The following is a 23,046-nucleotide window of genomic DNA, read 5'->3' as shown; positions in this document are numbered from 1 at the left end:
ATAGACAAGATGAAAAGACAACCTTCAGATGGGAGAAAATATTTGCAAATGAAGCAACTGACAAAGGATTAATCTCTAAAACATACAAGCAGCTCATGCAGCTCAATGTCAAAAAAAAAACAATCAACTCAATCCAAAAATGGGCAGAAGACCTAAATAGACATTTCTCCAAAGAAGACATACAGATTGCCAACAATCACCTGAAAGGATGCTCAACATCACTAATCATTAGAAAAATGCACATCAAAACTACAATGAGGTATCACCTCACACCAGTCAGAATGGCCATCATCAAAAAATCTACAAACAATAAATGCTGGAGGAGGTGAGGAGAAAAGTGAACACTCTTGAACTGTTGGTGGGAATGTAAATTGATACAGCCATTATAGAGAACAGTATGGAAGTTTCTTAAAACCTAAAAATAGAACTAGCATATGACCCAGTAATCCCACTACTGGGCATATACCCTGAGAAAACCAAAATTGATAAAGAGTCATGTTCATGGAAGCACCATTTACAATAGCCAGGACATGGAAGCAACCTAAATGTCCATCAACAGATGAATGGATAAAGAAGATGTGGCACATATATACAATGGAATATTACTCAACCATAAAAAGAAACGAAATTGAGTTATTATAGTGAGGTGGATGGAGCTAGAGTCTGTCATACAGAGTGAAGTAAGTCAGAAAGAGAAAAACAAATACCGTATGGTAACACATGTATGTGGAATCTAAAAAAAAAAAGGTTCTGAAGAACCAGGACAGGAATAAAGATGCAGACGTAGAGAATGGATTTGAGGACATGGGGAGGGGGAAGGGTAAGTTGGGACGAAGTGAGAGAGTGGCATTGACATATATACACTACCAAATATAAAATAGATAGCTAGTGGGAAGCAGCTGCATAGCACAGGGAGATCAGCTCGGTGTTTTGTGACCACCTAGAGGGGTGGGATAGGGAAGGTGGGAAGGAGACGCAAGAGGGAGGGGATATGGGGATATATGTATACATATAGCTGAATCACTTTGTTATACAGCAGAAACTAACACACCATTGTAAAGCAATTATACTCCAATAAAGATGTTAAAAAATATATATACAAAGAGGTTCTGGACAGTGAAAATAAATAAATAAATAAAATAAATCTTCTTCTCAAACACATATCGGAGTGCCCTGAAACCATGTAAAGACAGACTGAAGGCAAGAGCCGAAAACTGTTTGCTCTACAGGGGCCACTTTGAATGGGCTGGCTTCCACATGTAATTGCTAACAAGCCACAGGAGCCAGTGCTGGCCTGATTATGAAAAGAGAAATGACAAGTCTTTACCCATCATTCATCCCAAGGTGCGCTTGTCATCTCTCATAGCACATAGCATGTTACCTTTTTATTAGTGGCTTTGGAAATGTTTTTGCAAGTGAGAAGCTGCAGCACCCTTACCTGCAAAACTGCTCGTAAATGAGACTTTGCTGGATGGAGGATGTGCGATCCACCTGCCAGGAGGATGAAAGGTGTGTGTGCCAAATCTCAGGCAGTCGGATTAGGGACTCTTTCCTTCCTGCCTGTCTCTTCACACCGGCCAAAATGATGGGCACATGCACTTCTCCCATCTTACTTTATTCTCTTCCCCATTTCCCTGACCATCTAACCTGGAAATAAAGAAAATACTTTAGAGTTTTAAAATACAAAAATCAAGTTAATTTTACTGGTTTGTTTAATAATACAATCTGATTTTTAGTTTTCAAAATGCTTTCTCATGAGTCATTTTGCTTGAGCCCTACCAAAGCCGTTAAGATGAATATTATCTACTCCTTACAGAGGAAACTGGGGTTCAATGAAGTTTAATGCCTTGTCTATGGAAATCATGGATCTTGAGAATAGAAGGAGAGTTTTCTGACTCACGGTTCCAACACTGTGACTGTGGACAAGTCTCAATTATTCTGCACCACCATGTCCAACCATATTCACATATCTCTTCCTTTTTTATTCTAGCCAGAGTCATATTTCCAATTTACAAATTTATAAGAATAATTAGACCATTCTCATCCTTTGACTGATCTTCATAAGCTTCTTGCTTGGTCTTCATACCTTTATTGGGACTCCCTTAAATCCCTCATCACCAACTGCTGTCAGAGTCAACCTCTCCTCAACACCTTGGCAGGATTCCATCAATTTTCAGGTACCTTCAGTACCATTCATGTATTTAAGTACCATTTGTGTATTTAAGATTTGTCCTTTTCATCTTATCTTTGATCTCAATCTCGTCCAAAGCTCTTTTTTCCTACTCCCAATGTAAGTAGGATTTATCACTATAGCTTCTAACATGGCAGTAAAAACATTATCTGGGTTTCCCATGTGTACTCTCCCTCCCTCTTGTAGGTTAGTTCCTCCAGTTTTGGGATGGGAAAAAGGGAGAATATAAAGAATATCTCCTAACTTTCCGAAGGTGCAAAGATTCCAGACAGCAGAGGGGAAGAAACATTATAAAATCGTTCCATATTCTGGGGCTTCGATTGTCACTGTGTTCTTGCTGATCTGCTGATTCACTTTCTTCGTGTGAAGCAGCAGCTGGGCCTTCAACTACTCTCTCTTTGCCCCTGGATCTTCCTTCAGTTTCTCTCACCCCTGGGTTCAGGCGTGTGTGTTCATCTCCATGAAGAAGAGTCCTAGCTTCTGAAGGAGACCCTCGTCATCAAGGTCAGAGGCAACAAGAATGGACACAAGTTTCATTCTGTCCCTGTAGGGGTCCAGCCTGCTCATCATCTTCCGTTCTCGAGTGCCTGCCCACCCACTTCCGGCTTCAGCATTTGACAGAGACATTTTCACAGAGACTGCTCAGCCAGCCCCTGCAATTGTGCAAACCGATTCTACCTCTTTGTAAATCTATGGATGTGTGTGTGTGTGTGTGTAGACTTCTGGTTCTGCGTCTCTGGTCAAATCCTAACTATACAAAATTTGGATGTGGGCGTTAAGAGACCTTTGCTTTAAGGATGATAGAAATGACTGCATACTTGTAGGCTGATGGGAATGAAGCCAAAATTGTAGAGTAGTGGGAGAGAATGGCTGGAGCCACACCCTCGAATAGCAAAAGGGGATGAAGCGTGGTGTATAAGAGAGAATCCTGGCCCTGGCTAGGTGCGTGAAAAGGTCATCTACAACAGCAAGAGAAAACTAAGGCTCGTATGGCTCCGATGCTAGTAAGTGGATAATTATGGTGCTGGCACCTTGTGGAAATTTTCTTTCGAGCATTAAATCAAGTGGACATACAAAGTGGAATTTCTAAAATATGTACTTCAAGAAGAAGGAAAATAATATGATCCTAGAAAGAAAATCTGAGATACAAAAAGTAATAATGAGCAAAGAAAATGGTAAATGGGTGGGTAAAACTAACAAGATAGGGCTAAGTGGGCCTGTACACTTGAATTAAGATCCACAAAGAAAACTCCAGGCTGAGATGGCTTCACTGGTGAATTCTACCAAAAATAGATGACAGAAAAAAGTACTAGTTTTACCCAAACTATTCTAGATAATAGAAGAAGAGGGAAAACACCTCAACTCACTCTGTGCAACCAACATTACACTAGTTACCAAAACCAGACAAAAACTCTTAAAATTTTAGCAAATCAAATCCAGCAACATGTAAGATGGATAATATAACAAAAGGAATTTAACTCAGGAATGCAACATTACCTTAACATACTAAAATAAATTATGATTCATAGTATAGAGTTTAAAAAAAGGTAAACATTTGATAAAATGTATCACCCATTTGTAGTAAAAGTTCTCAGTAAAGGAGACAGAAACTTTCTTAACCTGATGAATAACATCTACTAAAATATGTAGATAACATCACACTAAATGGTAAGAGACTGGGTGTTTTCCCCTTAAGATCAGGTATAAGGCAAGGATATCTGCATTTCTAGTTTAGAAATGTTTAAGTAAAATTTTTTATGTAGAAGCAAATGAAAAATCATGCCAACATGAGTAAATGAGTTAAGCAATGCTGCAGCATTCAAAAATTAATGGTATTTTTATATACTAGTAAGAAACAATTAGAAATTGAAATTAATAAAATAAAATCATACAAAGTAGCATTAAAAATTTGAAATAAATAGGGAAAATTTAACAAAATATGTGCAAGATCTGTACACTGAAAACGTCAATATATTACAAGAGAGATCAAGAAACACCTAAGTAAACAAGAGGTATGTCGTTTCCATGGGTCAGAAGACTCAATATTGCTAAGATGTCAATTATCCTAAAACCGGTTTAGAGATTCAAGGCAATTCTGATCAAAATCCCAGTAAGATTTTTACTGGAAATTGACAGGGTAATTCTAGAAGTGTATGGAAATCAAAGAACCTATAATAGCTAAACTATTTGGAAGAAAATAAAAACCAACAAAGTCAGAAGACTCACACTATTTGATTTTAAGACTTACTATAAAGTTAACAAAGATACTAGTAAGGTTAAACATACAAATCAATGGAACAGAATAGAGAGTTGAGAAATAGACTCACTCATAGATGGTTAACTGAGTTTCCATAAAGGGACCAAGGACACTCAAAAAAAAGAAAAAATTGCTGGAACAAATGGATAATCTTAAGCAAAAAAAAAAAAAAAGAAAAAAAAAAGAACCTTGATCCTTGCCTTACTCCATACATAAAAGATTAACTTGAAATGGATCACAGTCCTAAATGCAAGGGTAAACCTATAAAACTTCTAGAAGAAAACATAGAAAATTTTGTGACCTCGAGATAGACAAAGATTTCTAACTAAATTTTATGTCTCATTTCAAGGATACAAAAAGCACAGATCATAAAAGAAAAAATTGTTAGATTCAGTACATCAAAATTAAAAACATTTTCTCTTTGAAAGGCACTGTTAAGAAGATTAAAAAAAAGCAAAGCACAGACTGAGAGAATACATTCACAAAACACATCTGGTAAAAGACTTGTTTACAGAACACATAAAGAACTTTTACAACTTAATAATAAGACAAAGCAACATGATTAAAAAGCAGTAAAAAGCTTTGCATTGACTCTTCACCAAATAATATATGCAAAATATATAAATAAGTGGCAAACATGCAAGAAAAGATGCAATATCGTTAGTCATTAGGGAAATGCAAATTACACCCCCATTAGAAAGGCTGTAGCAGAAAGAATGGCAATAAGTACCAAGTATTGCCAAGAACTTGGAGCAATAGGAACTCCTGGATGTTGCTGTTGGGAAAGTGAAATTATACAGCTATTTGGAAAATAGCTTGGCAACCATAAAGTGAGACGTTTACCATATTACCCAGTAATGCTATTCCTAAGTGTTTTCCCAAGATAAAAAATATATATATGTCAATACAAGGACTTGTACTCAAATGATCACAACAGTTTTATTTATAACAAATTTAAAAACAGAAACAACCCAAATATCCATAAACCCATGAATTGATAAAAAAAAAATGTGGCATATTCATACAGTGGACTATTATCCAACAATAAAAGCTACAAACTCTTATTTGAAAAGATACATGCATCCCAATGTTCATAGCAGCACTATTTACAATAGCCAAGACATGGAAGCAACCTAAGTGTCCATCAACAGATGAATAGATAAAGAAGATGTGGTACATATATACAGTGGAATACTACTCAGCGGTAAAAAAAGAATGACATAATGCCATTTTCAGCAATATGGATGGACTTAGAGATTGTCATACTAAGTGAAGTGTGTCAGACAGAGAAAGACATATACCATATGGTATCACTTTTATGTGGAATCTAAAAAAATATGATACAAATGAACTTATTTACAAAACAGAAACAGATTCACAGACATAGAAAACAAACTTATGGTTACCAAAGGGGAAAGTTGCGGGAGGGATAAATCATGAATTTGGGATTGGCAGGTACAAGCTACTATGTATAAAATAGATAAACAACAAGGTCATACTGTATAGCACAGGGAACTATATTCAGTATCTTGTAATAAACTATAATGGAAAAGAATTTTTTAAAAAGACCCACTGCCTGGCCCACTCCAGCTTAAGGAGATTTTGTTCGGGACTCAATTTGCTCATTTGGCCAAATTATTGAATAAATAGTCGAATTGGCAGAACAGAAAGAATGGGTGAAGGATAATCAAATGCCAAGTCAATTACCTTGACCCATGAGATAAATTTTCTCTTGTCATTTACAGTATGTGTTGCTTATTTAATAGCAAGCCCACCAGGCAGAAGCCTTATGTTTCTGCAAGTTTATCATGGAGTCAAAATTTCATCAGCACTCATTGAAGAAAAGTAATGTACTGAAGCGAGCTACTTTTTTATAATTGTTCATAATGTTGCATTACATCCAGACCATACAAGCAAATATGTATCAGAAAGTAGAACTTTGTGGTTATTGGTGATAAGCTATCATATGAATTTTTTTCTTTAAAATCATGGCAAACATTTAGCATTTATTGCATGCTGATAGTATACTGAGCACTGTACCAAAACAAAAAATGACAATCTTTCTCATAATATATTTGCTATCCATAATTCATTGATACAAAAAGAAAAAAACAAAAAACAAATACTCAAACCCACAAGAAAACTACGAACTCACTCGCGTGCACTGCAGAGAATGTTCGCCAGCCTTCTCTGATAGGGCAGGCAGTTAACTAGGGTACCGCGGGAGCCCGAATCTGTCCTCAGCTCAGCTCATGTAATCAGAGACCCGAATATTCTTAACCTTTTCTGGGTGGATGAACAACAGATTAGGAATTTCTAATTGCCTTCTCTCTGAGGGCTCTCTCCCAATCAAGTGGTGAAGGTATTAGCAGAAAAGTGTTGTGCTTCCAAGGTGATGTTAACTTTTTGTGAAGTTAAGACACCTTTATTTGAAAACAAATTCAATAGCTAGAGGCATAGAATAGAAGAAAGGTACTCCAGGCTGTAATAATTGCTGGCTGCCCTGGGAAATGGCTCCAAGGCTGGAGCAGTCGTGGTTTCATTGCAAGCACATCCTCTAATTATTGAAAAACCTGTGTAGAGTCTACATGTTAATCAGTCTCTCAGAGACTTCAGCTTTATGTAGTTAGTGCAGATTTATAGCACTTTTCTTTTCCTGTTATTAAAACTGATATTTCACAGGGAAGAAACTATCTCCAGACAACTGTTAAAATGCAAAGTTTCAGTCATAATAGAAAACTGCAAGATTATTCTGAGAAGATTCCATAGAGATTTCCAAACAAGGATAAGAAACAACACATCAAAGACAGGCGGTGGGGTGGTGGAATTCAAAAATAAAAGGGCATGAGTTTAAAACGTTAACAAAAAGACTCAACAGTTGGCCCATAGAATCAAGAGGTTAGAGTGTAATTAATTAAAGTGCTTGTTACAATTACGGAAATAAACATTTCATGCATAAATGCAAACTGAATTATACATAATTATGAAGGCACTAAACTAATTGGAACATTTGGATTAACATAGTAGAAGCCAAGTTGCCTTTTTAAACCAATGATACAGTGTTTTGTATGTATCCTACATGTACATGGCAAATATTAGTTAATAATGGAAAGGAGTGTGTTTAGAAACACATATTTCTATCAAGCTAGCATTTTTTCTCTTGTAAAGTATACACAGATATTTATAGATTAAATTATGTGACTCCCACTGAAGAAGAACAAGGCTAGAGCTGGCTGGTTGTGTCCATTGCAGCTGATTTGTAAAAGAAGACTGAGGGCAGAGACTTATGTTCCAGGCTCAACTCTCCTTCCTACCTCACCATTTAATACTCCAAGCTTGATGGGATACACGAGGATTGGTGGCAGGAATTGGCAATCTGAGAAAAGTGAAAGAAATGTGTGCTTAGTTGGGATGAGACAAAGAAGGTTGAAGATGAAGTTCTCTCTCGTCAAGTCTAAATTTAAAAGCTTGTCGCCACCTTCCTAGCTACCTTCTGGCATTTTTCAGCATTGTACATTAATATGCTCTCTCCTCTCCCACATGTACCACATCATTGCAAGACTTTAAGGCTGTGCAAATCTTTATTGGTATATGCAGACCTGACCCTCCTTGAAGTGTCCTATGTTACAAAAACAAAAAGAAAAACAAACAATTATAGTGACAAAAATTGTCCTCTTTCTACCCTTCTTCAATCATTCAAAACTCGCATTCCTATAGAGAAGCAGAATCTAATCATCGCTTGACTTTAGGAAAGCAATCTGATTAAAATACATCATACTAAGGTTGAAATGACTAACAAGATCCTTTTTAACTGTCCCAATGATAACATGTTGTTAATCCAAGTGAATCTGTAATTAGATGGAAACAGTTCCCCAGACGTGACAATTACATCAGATGAGGGATCATATTAACAGTAGTGACTCTCATCTCACTGGCTTCGACTCTATGTGTTCATACATCATCTCATTCCCTTGCAAGACCTCACTTCATGATTTCTATAGTCCCGGGGAATATCTTCCATGTGCTTAGGTACAAGTTAGCTGGTTACAATATGTAGTGTACACACCATGGTCCTCCTGTCCAACTGTGGCCTTTTTCATTTATGTGCTCTCTGCAAACCCCCTCACCATGACCATTGTTCCTGGTGCCCATAATGAAAATCTTGGCACTCAGACCAAAAGTACTATGTACTCTTTGAGAATGTTAGGAACACAGTCATTGGGGTCTTCAGTGATTTAAAGCCATTCTACCCAGTAGTAAGGACAATGTTTTCATTTCTAACCCGAGGTCACATGTAGACACCAAAGTAACCCCATGAACATATGTCTCCTGGAATCTCATTAAAATAGTTTCTTGAGCTTTTTGCTTCAAGCCCTCTTTACACAGGGCTCTAATACAAACTTCTGGAGGTAGGTTGCATGAAGCAATAGACTCAACCTTCAAGCATATTCCCTCCTTTCCCAACTCTTTTATCCAGACTCTCAACCCCACACAACTCAGTTTATAAAAATAATTGCCTGTGGGCCTTTACCTCACTAAACCTTCTGACTTTCAAACCTATAACTGTGTCTGGAAAATAGCAAGGGTTTGGTGAATCTTTATAGAATTGACAAATAAATGAATCAATGAAAAAAATAGAATATTATAGATCCCAGTAGTAGACATAGTTTAAGCAATCACTGGAGCTACTGTTATAAGCAAATTTCCAGAGGAATATAAAAAAAGTATAGTGGTCTTTCTGAGACTCCTGAAACCCACTTGCCCCTCTACCTGAACACATGCACACACAAACACACATATATATATATGGGACTACAGAGAAGGAAAAGAAGATTCTTGGTAGTCCTGGCCCCTCCTTCTCTTTGGGAAGAGTCCTCTGGTAATGTTTGCCCCCCCTTTTTTTTTTTAACATCTTTGTTGGAGTACAATTTCTTTACAATGTTGTGTTAGTTTCTGTTGTATAACAAAGTGAATCAGCTATATGTATACATATAGCCCCATATTCCCTCCCTCTTGAGCCTCCCTCCCACCCCCCCATCCCACCCCTCTAGGTGGTCACAAAGCACCGAGCTGATCTCCCTGTGCTATGCGTGCTTGCCCTTTTATTGCCAGTGTTAATGCCAGGTTAGATGACTGTGGGTCACGGTCAACATGATGAACCAGGACAAGAGGATCTGTCATATGCTTAGCAGTTGTGGGCCACAGGGCAAAGAGGAAGGAAACTGCAGGTAGATAATCAAAGCTTTGAAGGGAGACAATCACACCTGAAGTCGGCTACTTATCATTGAGGATTGAATTTTTTCTTTTTTTTTAATTTTTTATTATTATTAATTAATTTATTTATTTTTGGGTGTGTAGGGTCTTCGTTTCTGTGCGAGGGCTTTCTCTAGTTGCGGCAAGCGGGGGCCACTCTTCATCGCGGTGCACGGACCTCTCACTATTGTGGCCTCTCTTGTTGCGGAGCACAGGCTCCAGACGCGCAGGCTCAGTAGTTGTGGATCATGGGCCTAGTTGTTCCGTGGCATGTGGAATCTTCCCAGACCAGGGCTCGAACCCGTGTCCCCTGCATCGGCAGGCAGATTCTCAACCACTGCGCCACCAGGGAAGCCGGAGGATTGAATATTTTCTTATCGTTATCTGAGTCTCTGAGAGGTTATAAAACTTGCCTAAAGTCACATATCTAGTGAGATTCGACCCTAGTCTGTTTGAATCAAGAACTTAAGCAATTTCTACTCCCATGCAACCTCAAAGCTAGCACGTGTATCATAAAGTCTGATCCACAGTGAATAAGTAAATGGAAGATAATTATCATTCGATTCTATAAATGTTATCTTTATAAGTTTTCCTCTTATCCTCAATACATTTTTCTTTTCATTTACAGAATTTCTAGAGCAGACTAAAGTACTGTCCATTAAAACGAGATGAGATTTTAGTCTTAGTCTAGCATTCTATTTATTTAAAAGATGTAAACATTGGTTAACTTTAGTAAAAATGTTTTTTATCCCTTCTATTATCTATCCCTAATCAGAATCTCTAACCTTTATTCAATAACTGCTCTGTGTCTGGCACTTTATACAGAGTATTTTATTTAATCCCTTTACTGTTGTTATAAAGCTATTATCATTAATCCCATAAAGTAGATGAATAAACTGATGTCTAGAAAATGTAAATATCTTGCCAAGATTACATGAAGAGAAGTGTCAGGGCTAGAATGTGAATTTGGATTAACAAAATGTGTGCTCCTCTCCAGATGGAAATTTTAACTTTCACCTCCTGAATTCCCACTTATTCTCCATTTTACTGATAGTATGCTGAAAGTCATTATCCCTTACTGTGGAAACATTTGGCAGTGTAATATTGTAACATATTGATCGATCACAGTTTATAGTGCTCTTAGACGTCCAAGAGTTCATCAGTGGACTCTCAGAGTGGTCTTTTAAACCTAACCACTTCCCCCTTCTTTTCTCAGCTGCCCTTAGACATGTTCATCCTTTGCTACTCACTGCACTTCATCTTCTTTTTGTTAATTAATTAATTTATGTATTTTTGCTGCGTTGGGTCTTCGTTGCTGCGCGTGGGATTTTCTCTAGTTGCGGCGAGCTGGGGCTACTCTTCGTTGCAGTGCGCGGGCTTCTCATTGCGGTGGCTTCTCTTGTTGCGGAGCATGGGCTCTAGGCGCGCGGGCTTCAATAGTTGTGGCTCACGGGCTCTAGAGCACAGGCTCAGTAGCTGTGGCACACGGGATCAGATGCTCTGCGGCATGTGGGATCTTCCCCGACCAGGGCTCGAACCCGTGTCCACTGCATTGGCAGGCAGACTACCCACCACTGCGCCACCAGGGAAGCCCTGCACTTCACCTTTTTTACTTCCTCTCTCCTATTGGAGGTTGAACCGCCAGTAGAGAAATTTGGATATGATTTATTAGATAGTTTTAACCAGAAGCATCTGTCCAAAAAGAGGTGGCCTGACTGCTTTGCCCTGGGTGGACTTCTCAGACCACGTGTGTTTCCCTGGAGGGGCTTCGGTGTGATGGGACAGGTAAGCCAAGGGTTTTCCACCATAGTAGACTCCCCACAAGCTGTGGACCAGCATCTGCTTCTTTACAACTTTGCTATCTACTTACCCTGAGTTTAAGCATCCACCTGCAATTTTTTAAAGTTTTATAGAATTTTTATTAGAGCTAGAATTGCCTAAAGAGCCAATATCCCCCACTGGCCATCAGTGGACAAGCAAGGGACAATCTTTCAATCTAATGGTTGGTTGATTTAAGTATTAACTCTTTTTCAGAAGATTTTTAAAAATCATGAGAGTAAAAATAATCTAATCCCATAACAAAAGGATAAGCATATGCATAATTAATCATTTGATCTTAAATTATATTAAGTTCAATAGCTCCAAATGAATGCAAGATTTAATAACTAAAGACACTTTTTCAACAGATAATTGAAAGGTTAACAGACACATGGACCCAGCCCTGTATATATTCTGATTTAGTACTTCTCAGGTGGGACTTGGGTGCCCACATAAAAAAATAAAAACAACTCATAGAAGAAACAGTACACAGATGCATATATAAATGAACATATATCCAGGGTTGAGAAGCATTGATATACTATGTACCATTTCTTAATAGATACCACTCGCTTTTACAACATCTCTTAGGTAGAAACGGCACTCAGTTTAAGAGAGAGAAGTTGCCACCCACACTGGGAGAAAACAGAGTAAGCGCAAAGCTCCTTATGAAAAAAAATGTCATCAATCTTTGTTGGCCTCTCCCTAGTGCCTTGTATTGGCCAGAGTCCAGGGATGGGGGAGAGAGGGCTTAAGTAAGCCCTTAGGCAGCCCAGCCACTAACAGCCTGGCTGTTCACCTTGTGAAAAATAAAGCCACTCTCAGGGCCTCCTGGTTCTCTCAGAAGGAACCTAACGGAACATGCCTTGGGAATATGGTCCAGCTGGTGAGGTAGCTGTACTTTCCTGGGGTTCTTCAAGTTGCTAGAACCACTTACCCTGTCCTGCCAGGGCCCTGGAGTATTTTTCACCCAATCTGGAAGAGTGACATCAAACCCTTTCATCTTCTTTGGGTGAGGAAGCCCTCACTGGGTGTGGAAAAGTTGGGGGAGCATTAAAGGTTGCTTTGGTTTTACTCTGTTGCAGGGTCTGTGAACCTGTGTAAAAAGTTTATTCTTAGTTTTATTCTGGGAACGAGAAAAGGAGTGTTTCATAAGACAGGCTACCATAGCTCCCTTTCTACCTCATCTGAAATTGCTACCATTAGAAGTACTTCTACAAATTCAGAACTCAATGTGGGGACTTTATCCTCAGGAAGACAAAGTCAATGTGCACAGGTCACTTCAGATGGGAAAAGTGTAGGAAAATTATTAACTAGCCAGATAACTTTGATATTGTCAGGTTCCAAGTGAATAGGTAATGAATCAGGCAAAGTTGGATGGAATATGGTGCCAGGGAAAAGGAACGTAACAGGAGAATGTTTAAACACCTCAATTCTAGTTTCAGACCTGCTACAAGTTTGCTTAAAGACCCCATGCAAAGTGGAAAGGTGCTGGATTGTTTCACAATTTTTGTGTCCTCGGTTGCAAAGCAAATATGTAGGGCATGGACACCTACAAAAAATATTAATTCAGAAAGAAGGAGATTGTAAAATTAGAAGGAAGCAGATGTTTAATATTAATTTAGAATTATTAAATCCTGGTATCCCATTGATTGGAAATGACCACAGAAAGCATTGATTCATTGGCCCTCCTTGTACAGATGGAAGAGATAGCCACCGCTGAAGTTTAACAATATGTTCCAGGCTGCAAAAACTAACACATATATATGGAATCTAAAAAAAAAAAAAAAAAAAAATGTTCTGATGAACCTAGGGGCAGGACAGGAATAAAGACATAGCCGTAGAGAATGGACTTGAGGACACGGGGAGGGGGAAGGGTAAACTGGGATGAAATGAGAGAGTAGCATTGCCATACATACACTACCAAATGTAAAATAGATAGCTAGTGGGAAGCAGCTGCATCGCACGGGGAGATCAGTTGTGACCACCTAGAGAGGTGAGATAGGGAAGGTAGGAGGGAGACGCAAGAGGGAGGGGATATGGGGTTATATATATACCTATAGCTGATTCACTTTGTTATACAGCAGAAACTAACACACCATTGTAAAGCAATTATACTCCAATAAAGATGTTAAAAAAAAAAGCATACTTTATAAAAGTGATGCGTGTGTATATATGTGCCTGTGTGTGCATGTGTGTGTGTACTTTAGGACAATGAAGATGGAGTTAAATAAACATATTAGAAAAAAACCCACAAAACTATTGATCCAACTAAAACCATGGTTGTCTGATTCCCGCAGTTCAATGTTTTCCATTTGGTTTAGAGCCAGTCCTGATTTCCAGCTAAAAGTTTTATTTTCAAGACTTTCAGTGTAACATAGTTACTCTCAATAAGTAACTTAGTCCCTCTAAACTTCAGTTTCCACATTTGTGACAGGCTTGGACCAGTTTTTCCTACTACCTTAATAGGTCCTCCAGAATCTGAGACCATGATTCTTGAAAGCAAAGCCATTTTTCCATCATCAGAAAAGAGCTGAGGTAGGAACGTTTGCTATGTGGATGCAAACTTTGCAGGCACATGTGTTGGAAGCTGAATGAATCCAAGCCTTAGATGATCTTTCTTGTCTCCAATTCCTGTTGTTCTTATTTTCCATGTCTCTCAAGAGGTATTTATCACTTGCCTTACACATAGTTACAAGTACATATATGTACATGTTTACACACAGGTTTGCTTGGAGTCCCTGGAAGATGGGAACTGTGACAGAGTTCTTTAAACTCTCAATACCTTGTACATAAACATATAATAACCATTTGATGGCATGAAGTTAGTTGCTTCATTATAACTTTCTTAGTAAAGACATAGATGGTAAATTCATAGGGTATCTGGCAGGATCATTTCCTTACAACTAGCTCAGGTTCTCATTGGTATGGTTGCATCTCTTCAGATTTTCTTCTCATTGCAAGGGATACGGGTGGGAGCAAGAATGGGCCTAAATACAGAACCAAAGTGCAGAACCATTAAGCAATCTAACAGCTTCGCTCTCTCTCATTTTTTTAACAAAAGGAAATAAAAGTAGCTTTATTTTTGCAATATTCACATTGCTTAATGAAAATGTACATCATATGTACACATGGCTATATTTAAAATGGATAACCAACAAGGACCTACTGTATAGCACAGGGAACTCTGCTCAATATTATGTAACAACCTAAATGGGAAAAGAATTTGAAAAATAATTTTAAAATAAATAAAAAAATAATTTTTAACACAACACTAGAAAGTTGCATTGTGAGAACTTTTCTCGGCAGCCTTCCCTCTTCATCTCTCGAAGAGAATGAAGGCGTGTGTGATGGGAAGAGTTTGGGTTTATACCAGATAAGGCAATGTGACTTAATTTCTCCGAGTCTCAGAATCTCCATCCTGAAACGGAAGCAATAATGCCTTTCAGGAAATTCTTGTGGGAATTAAATGGAATAGTCCAGAGGATCCAGAATTGTCCCTGGTCCATGACAGGTACTCAATGAAATACTTGAGTTTGCAAGAAAAATGGACAAGACAACTGTACTACTTGTTCACTGTTTCCCAGTCAGTCACTTTTCTCCTTAAAATACTTGTCACAATACTTACTTTTTTGCAAATCTCTCAATGAAATGGAACTGATCCTTCATAACTAGGAAGCTGACTATATACAGGTACACACATGTACACACACATTACTGCTCTCTCCTGTAAGTTAAGAAAATTTTAATATTTATGCATACATATGGTCCATAGTTTTATATATGTATGTATTATATACATATTATATACATATTATGTAGTCATTTAGAATGTAATTCTTTAAGTACTAGTTTAATTCTGTTTAGTTCCTATGGATATGAGAACACTACATAAATGCTATTTTGGTTGCATTTTGTTAGAATAAGAGTTTCACTCACCACTGACTCATCCCTCGAGTGTTTCATATTCTAAGCATTTTTTTCCTCCCCAATCCTCATGCCTCTTCCATGCATTTGTCTTTATATTTGCATTGTCTGTTAATTTGGATATTTTTATTTGAGATTATTTGGCCTATGTCAGGTATTCTTCTCTGTGGTCCCCAGGGTCTTGTATCTTGTTTTTAACTTCTTCTCTTGCCTTGCTCTCTTTTTATCAGATGTCATCCATTGTGCCTCACTATTTTACCCTTGGGTGTTTCAATTATGCATGAATGAGATCTGCCTCACAGTTGCACGTTTCCATTTTCAGTCTAAATAACTGTGCACAAGAATGAAAGTCTCTGCATTGAACTTGAGGGGCTCTCCAGCTGCTTGCAGGTTTCATTTGGGCTCACTCTGGTCCTCTCTCCCAGTAGCAATTGTAAGGTTGTTTTGAAGTCAGCTGTCCTCGGCATTCACCCCACTGTTAGTATCACCCAAGCTCTTGCATGAAGCTCTCTCCATCCCTTCCTCCAATATTCCAGCTAAGCCACTATTTCCACGTTCATGTATTTGCAATGACTGTGGTTATTTGAGTTTCTTTTCAAACAAGCACTGGATAATTTAGCAGCAGATTCTCTAAGAGTCTTAGATCAATGACCAGTGTTTCAGCAGTACCGATAAATCACTATTCCCCTAGAAAGTCCCATGGTTTAAATCAGTCAGTTTCTCAGAATTTCAAACTTACTATGCTTCTGGGGAAGCAGGAAAGAAAGGAATGGAAAATATCATCTTAGTTAGCCTTAAAAGGTGTGTGTGTCCAAGGTAGGTACGGAGAAGAGCAAAAAGGGGATGAAGGTTAGGGTTGGTTTCCCTTTGTGAATCATCAATCTGGCCATGAATTATAGTGTAGCTTATAGCTCTTAGCTGCCGCAGCTTGCTCCTGACATAGAACTTACCATTTTTTATTAATTATTGTATTGCATTTGTATGATTTTGTGTCTCCAATACCCCGCACAATGCCTGACCCATAAAAGAAACTCAGTGATGGATGAATGAAAGAATGAATCTCAAGGGTGTTACAACTGTGACAATAAAAAGAATTATTATGCTATGCATTTTAATTATACAGTGTAAATTAGTAAAGTAAATCTGAGGTAGTCAATATAAACAACTGACCTCTAAAATCCTAGCTTTGTAACTAGAACAATTTTAGGGGGTCTTTTTCTTGAGCATGATTCTTGTAATCCTTTGAATCCTATGCACAAAATGATTTTAAATATGTAAATGCCATCTTTATATAAGAAGGCTTCTTATATATTAATACAATCAGAGTGGCTTGTATGGTTAGAGAAACACAATACAAAGTAACTCCTTGCTTGAGAGAGCAAGGTGGTTATGCCTGCACTTAGAGTCATACCTCAGCATATTTGTAGGGTACTTTTCAGCCCAGTAAATGGTGTAATTTTCCTAACTCTGCAGAGCCCCAGACATGGTTCATGTTGTGTAAGCAATCCTTAGAGGCAGCCTATAGAGCAGAGTCAAGGTCTGGCTAACAGTCTCATTTAGAAGAGAAGCACGTGCTGCCTGGGCAAACGCGTGTGCAGATTCCTGAGTTGTTCTAGCTCCATTCCATTAAAGGAGAGCACCTCCTTTAACAACTTTGTGTCAAACACTCCAGTAGTGCCATCTGGTCACAGAGATCAGTACCCTGCACCATGGAGATGACAAATAACCACATGTTCTCCATTGCGTAGACATACATTCTTACCACATCAGAGGGGTGACTAGAATTCGGAAGCCGTAGCATCAAACATAAGCAAGAAAGCTGTATGTTAGGCCAGCATTTTCCAGGCATTTTCATAAGACAGACAATTTCAAAATAGTTTTTAAAAGAATGAGCAGAACCAATATAGAGGCCATTAAAAAAACAAACACATGCACCAGACTATTAACTGTCACCATCATACATGGAAGGATAGGTAATGCTAAAAAATAAAAATCGGGGAGGACATTATTTCAGTAGTTCTATAAGTGGCAGTTCCTTGTGTTTTTTTTTTTTTTCTTTTTCACAAGGTTTGGCCCCTGTGGTTGATGGTTCATCTTGGCAACCGCCCAGGGAAGCCGCCTGCCTCATCCTCTACGGGAACAATCTCGTAAGTCCTGTATTGAAGACCTCACCAGAAGCTTCTGTTCAGTCCTGTGTGGGCACACAAGACATGTTTAGATTTTTACTGTTTCTTTAAATAACCAAATAGAAGTCTGTGTTTGTCCTTAAAGTAAACATTCACAACCCACTCCACCAATACCGGAGTGACCCTCTTGTCCTGTGGAAATCTATAGAATACCAGGACCAAGAAAATCCCTAGGAAATACAAACATGTAAAAAAAGATGGAAAACTGAGTTTTTTTTCACTTGCCAGCTGTGTTTTTTTCTCTTAAGAGGCTTCATTGTCATTCAATCTGGTCAATAATTACTCTTGATTATACATTTTCAAGGATACTAAACAAAAGTGTTCATCTGTGCTGTGATCAGCAGTGCTTCTAATGGCACAAGGAGGAGAAGCAAAGTAAATACACATCAACAAACAAATGACTTTAGAAAAAATAACGCCATCCCTCTAGGGAACTTGAGAGGAAAAAAAAACAAAACAAAACAGAAAACAATCAACTTGCTCAAAAAAGACTGGGTATAAGAGACATGATGGTTAGTTAAAACATCTTAATGAAATGTACAGACCTATGTGCTCTTAGATAGATAATTCATGTGCAATTTTCTCTCTCAAGGTTTAATTAAATATTTGCATTTTGGGTAATCAACAGCAATTAATAAGAGATGCTTATAGTCATACAACTTATAAGAAATGGGGACATGGCCTGCACTGGAATTTTAGTGGTCTTCTTAATGAAAGCAAGAGTATGCGATAACATGAGGGCATGGATACCAAGCCAGAACCAAGAACCTGTGTATTAGTGTTCTTCAGAAAAACAGAACGCATAGTGTGTGTGTGTGTGTGTGTGTGTGTGTGTGTGTGTGTGTGTATGTGTGTGTGTGGAGAGAGAGAGAGAGAGACTGAGACAGAGAGATTTATTTTAAAGAATTCGCTCCTGTGATTGTGGAGGCTGGCAAGTCTAAACTCTGCAAGTCAGCCTAGCAGGATGGAGACCCAGGAAGAGTTGGTATTGCAGCTTAAGTCCAAGGCAGTCTGGAGACAGAATTCATTCTTCTTCTAGGGACTTCAGTTTTTCATTCATCTGCTTTACTCAGAGGTTACTGATTGCAAATGTTCATCTAATATGTTGGGATTAACATGTACACACTACTATATATAAAATAGATAACCAACAAGAACCTACTGTATAGCACAGGGAAATATACTCAATATTTTATAATAACCTGTAAGGGAAAAGAATCTGAATCACTGTGCTGTACACCTGAAACTAACACGATATTGTAAAGCACCTCAATTTAAAGAAATGTTAATCTCATCTAAAAAATACTTTGACAATATCGAAACCAGTGTTTGATCAAATATCTGAGTACTGTGACTTAGCCAAGTTGACACACAAAATTAATCATCACAACCTTGGGGAAAAAAACCCAGAAATGAGAATATTTATTTTAGAATAGTAAGTGCTTAAAATAGATGAAAAATTAAATATAATACTTGATAAAGTCTCAGTATCAAACTAGGAAAAAGAGTTTGGGTTGAAAGAAAAAAGTAATGTTGGGCAACTGATCTTGAGTCATATTAAGAATATTATCTTATGTTTTATGTACAGATATGCACTCATGGCATCTAAAATATGCACATGTAGTATACTTCAGTTGTAACCCAGCAAAGCATAAAAATGTGTGGTAAAAGAAGGGGCACTTGCTAAAAACATAAAGAACCAAGAATGTCGTTTGTTTCATAACTTGTCATGAAATAAATGATGACTTTTTGATCCTCAGCGTGGTGCTACCATTTCATGCAAGCCAGATCACTATTTTTACAGTCTTAGTTTCCCTGGAAAATAAATTAAGGTGGAGGAGAATAATGAATGATAATGAATTACCAGTGTACTTTGTGCATTTGGACAGTGGTAAGTGATTTTGGCATATAAAAAGAAACTTTGAGTACTTTTTGGTAGAAATTTATTTGCCTTAGTTTAAGCTAGCTGATACTTCATTAAAAGTAATTTTTAGCGAGTTAAGTTCTTAAACTACAGTCCACAGTAAACCATGGTTTGGGGGAAGGGGAAAGTCAGACCTCCATGTTGAATTTAACCAGAGCAGCTCTGATTTAGACATCAAGTTACCAGGATTCATTTGTAAAATTGATTTCACTGCCAAAGAAAGCTTGAAAAATCACTGTTGATCCCATGTCTTCATTTAAAGACATTATAATTTTTAGTATGTCCATAAAATAAACAGAAAAGTGATCCTGAGGCAGCTGACACAAAGCTTGGCTGACAAAAGGGGGCTTTGTAAGACAAAATACATCACCTAAGGGTGACCCCATTTTTGAAGGGGTTCAAAAGGTAAAAAAAAAAGTAAAAATAATAAAATATAATTCAATAATAAAATATAATGATAATATAATAAAATATAATAATAATGGCAGCCACTTCATTAAGTGGTTGGAGGATTATGAGCTATAACACGGAAGAGTGCTCAGTGCGGTGCCTGGTTCATGTAAGCATCTGTTCCATGTTTATTACTCTTGAGGTGATGAGGGGCTTTTTAAAAACCTGGCTGTTGATTTCACTCAGCCCAGTTACTCTTCATATCTGAACGAGGTTATTCCTCTTGCATTTTCCACACACAGCACATTCATTAAGTGATCAAACTTAGTTTTCCCTTTAGAAAAGGAGAGAGAAATTTCCCAGTCTTGGGCACTAGAGAAATAGAAAGAAATTGTTTTTAAAAACAAAACAGGAAAAAGAAGTCACCCCTTTCTGCAGGGGTTACAGTGCTGGTTGGGGCACAAAGCAGGCAAGTGGAAATGGGCTGGATTTTAGCCCTCACTTCACATCCCCTCTCCTCAGGAGCCTTTGTGACAGGTCTGAGACACACAGTGCTGTCTTTGACCCTGTACTCATGTTCCTGAGGGGTCTGAATGAGATATTTCACATGACCATATCTGCTAGGTAAATTAAATTTGGTATCTTTCTCTCTTTCTGCTGATGGGAGTTGATATCAAGTTACACAGCATTATCCTAATAGATGGATATATAAAGCTTTTTAACAAAGAAAACTTCAACTCACGCAGCAACAACCAGAAATGGATTGTTTGGGGGAATAGATCGATTTTCTACTCTTACATTCTGCTCACCCTTCCTAGAATCTGCACCTAAAAAAGCCAGGTAGGGGATAGCTGCTCACAGAAACAGGAGATGAGCCCCAGAAGAGTCACCCTCGTTGGCAGATGGGGCTGATTTTGTTAGATATTTCACCTTCAGGCCAGACCTTTTCAGGGGTCACTTTCTTTTTTTGGCTCCTCTATCCATCACTCTCAGAATTAGAAAAATCCTCTTTTTCCTTGCTAACAGGGAGACAAGCTGGGAGAAAATATCTGAAACTCTGGGTAGGTCTGGGCCACAGGAGTTGGTAGTTGCTCGGAAGGATGGGAGGAAATTTTTGTTTTTTAACTTTTTATTTTATATTGGAGTACAGTTGATTAACACTGTTTTGTTAGTTTCAGGTGTACAACAAAGTGATTCAGTTATACATATACACATATCTATTCTTTTTCAAATTCTTTTCCCATTTAGGTTGTTACAGAATATTGAGCAGAGTTCCCTGTGCTATACAGTAGGTCCTTGTTGGTTATTCATTTTAAATATAGCAGTGTGTACATGTCAATCCCGAACTCCCTAACTATCCCTTCCCCTCACCCTTCCCCCCTGGTAACCATAAGTTTGTTCTCTAAGTCTGTTTCTGTTTTGTAAATAAGTTCATTTGTATTGATATCATTTCTTTTTAGATTCTGCATATCAGCGATATCATATATTTCTCTTTCTCTGTCTGACTTACTTTACTCAGTATGATAACCTCTAGGTCCATCCATGTTGCTGCAGATAGCATTATTTCATTCTTTTTAATGGCTGAGGGAAATGGTTTTAAAGGCCAAGGGATGGGGATTATCTGGGATTGGGAGGGTGGGGCTGAGATAAAAGAGTGTCAAGGAAGATGGACTCAGCAATGACCATGGAGGCTCTCTAACACATGGCGGGGTGGGGCTGGTGTGGAGGATGTGAGCCCAAGAAAGGCAGTGCGGGTAAGTTAGCCACCCCAGGAAAACACTCTTTGGCCCTTTGGCATCTGTCTATTTGTCTGTATTGGTGTGGATGGAATGACAGCTCTTCAGGAAGGAGCCGGCCTATTACACGTCCCTCGTGTGTGTGCGCATGCTCGGAAGTGGAAAGGAACACCTCAGTTTTCCTCTCCCCAGTCTGAAGATCATCTGTTGCCTATACTTGTCCAGGGCAGAAGATGGGAAGGTGAAGGAATCGTGCACGGAAATGACTCACCAGTAGACCACTTTTATGTTCAGTTACAACTGCGCCTCTTGTGATGAGAGTAATTGTGCCTCAGTTTCCTATAGCAAGCTTCAATCGATTCTGGGGGAGGCTGGCCAGTCTTTATATTCCAGAGAAATTGTTCTACCAGGTCCAGATTCACCTGGGTTCTTTGAGATCTGAAAATGTGGTGAAGATTTTTGATCTGTGCCAAATAAATACGTTAGTGTTAACACTCGGTCACATTGGGGCTGATTAGTCACTTGGTAGATTTTTCTGTATCCTTTGTTTTCTCTCCTTTTCTGATTTTTTGGCCATTTCACTGCTCATTAGCAATCTCATAAGAAATAAAAGAGGAAATAAAAGAAGATAAAACTCTGATCAACTGTGTTCTTTCATTTCGCTCTGATTTACTCTGATTTAGCTCTGGGGAAAGTTGGACCTGTTGGCTGAAAAGTTCAGGGCTTATCTGTGAATTTCAATGATCCATGGAAGGATTCAAAGATCCATCTCTCTAAAGGAGAGAGGACATATTGCCCTTCTCGTAGTGTGTTGGAGAGAGGCCTGACCCTGTAAAAGCTGGATGACCTGTGTTCTTCTGCCTTTGCTTTTAGCTGGATGCTCATGTCATCCTTTGGACCTCAATTTCCTCAATTATAATTTGGATTGGATGATCTCCATATACCTAGAAACCTTCTGTTGAGCCACTGGAAGTTATGGAAATTTATTTGCAACTAAGAGTCCTTACACCTATCTAAACTCCTTGTGACTGTTAGGCATCATTTTTGAGAAAGGCATCATTTTATGGAAGTTTGGTGCAAATTTTTGGTCATAAAACAGAGCCAGAAATCTGGCCTTGCTCTCGTTAATCCTTTGCTCTTTCCCCTGCTCTCACCTCCCTACAGAGCTCTAGCCAGTTCCTGTCGCCATGCCTTACTCTCCTTGTTCTCAAGTACTAATTAGAAGTGGCCTCTTCTTCCATCCTCAGTGCTGGATGTGTGAACTTTACTGTGAATAACTCCCTCATCCTACAGTTCAGGGCCCTGGCTATCCAATCTACTTCTTTAGCGTCTCTAGACTTCAAGTTATGTAGCTAACACTTATT

The sequence above is a fragment of the Balaenoptera ricei genome, chromosome 5 (genome assembly GCF_028023285.1).
Source record: "Balaenoptera ricei isolate mBalRic1 chromosome 5, mBalRic1.hap2, whole genome shotgun sequence".
Taxonomy (NCBI): domain Eukaryota; kingdom Metazoa; phylum Chordata; class Mammalia; order Artiodactyla; family Balaenopteridae; genus Balaenoptera; species Balaenoptera ricei.
Note: the sequence above shows the minus strand (reverse complement) of the source record.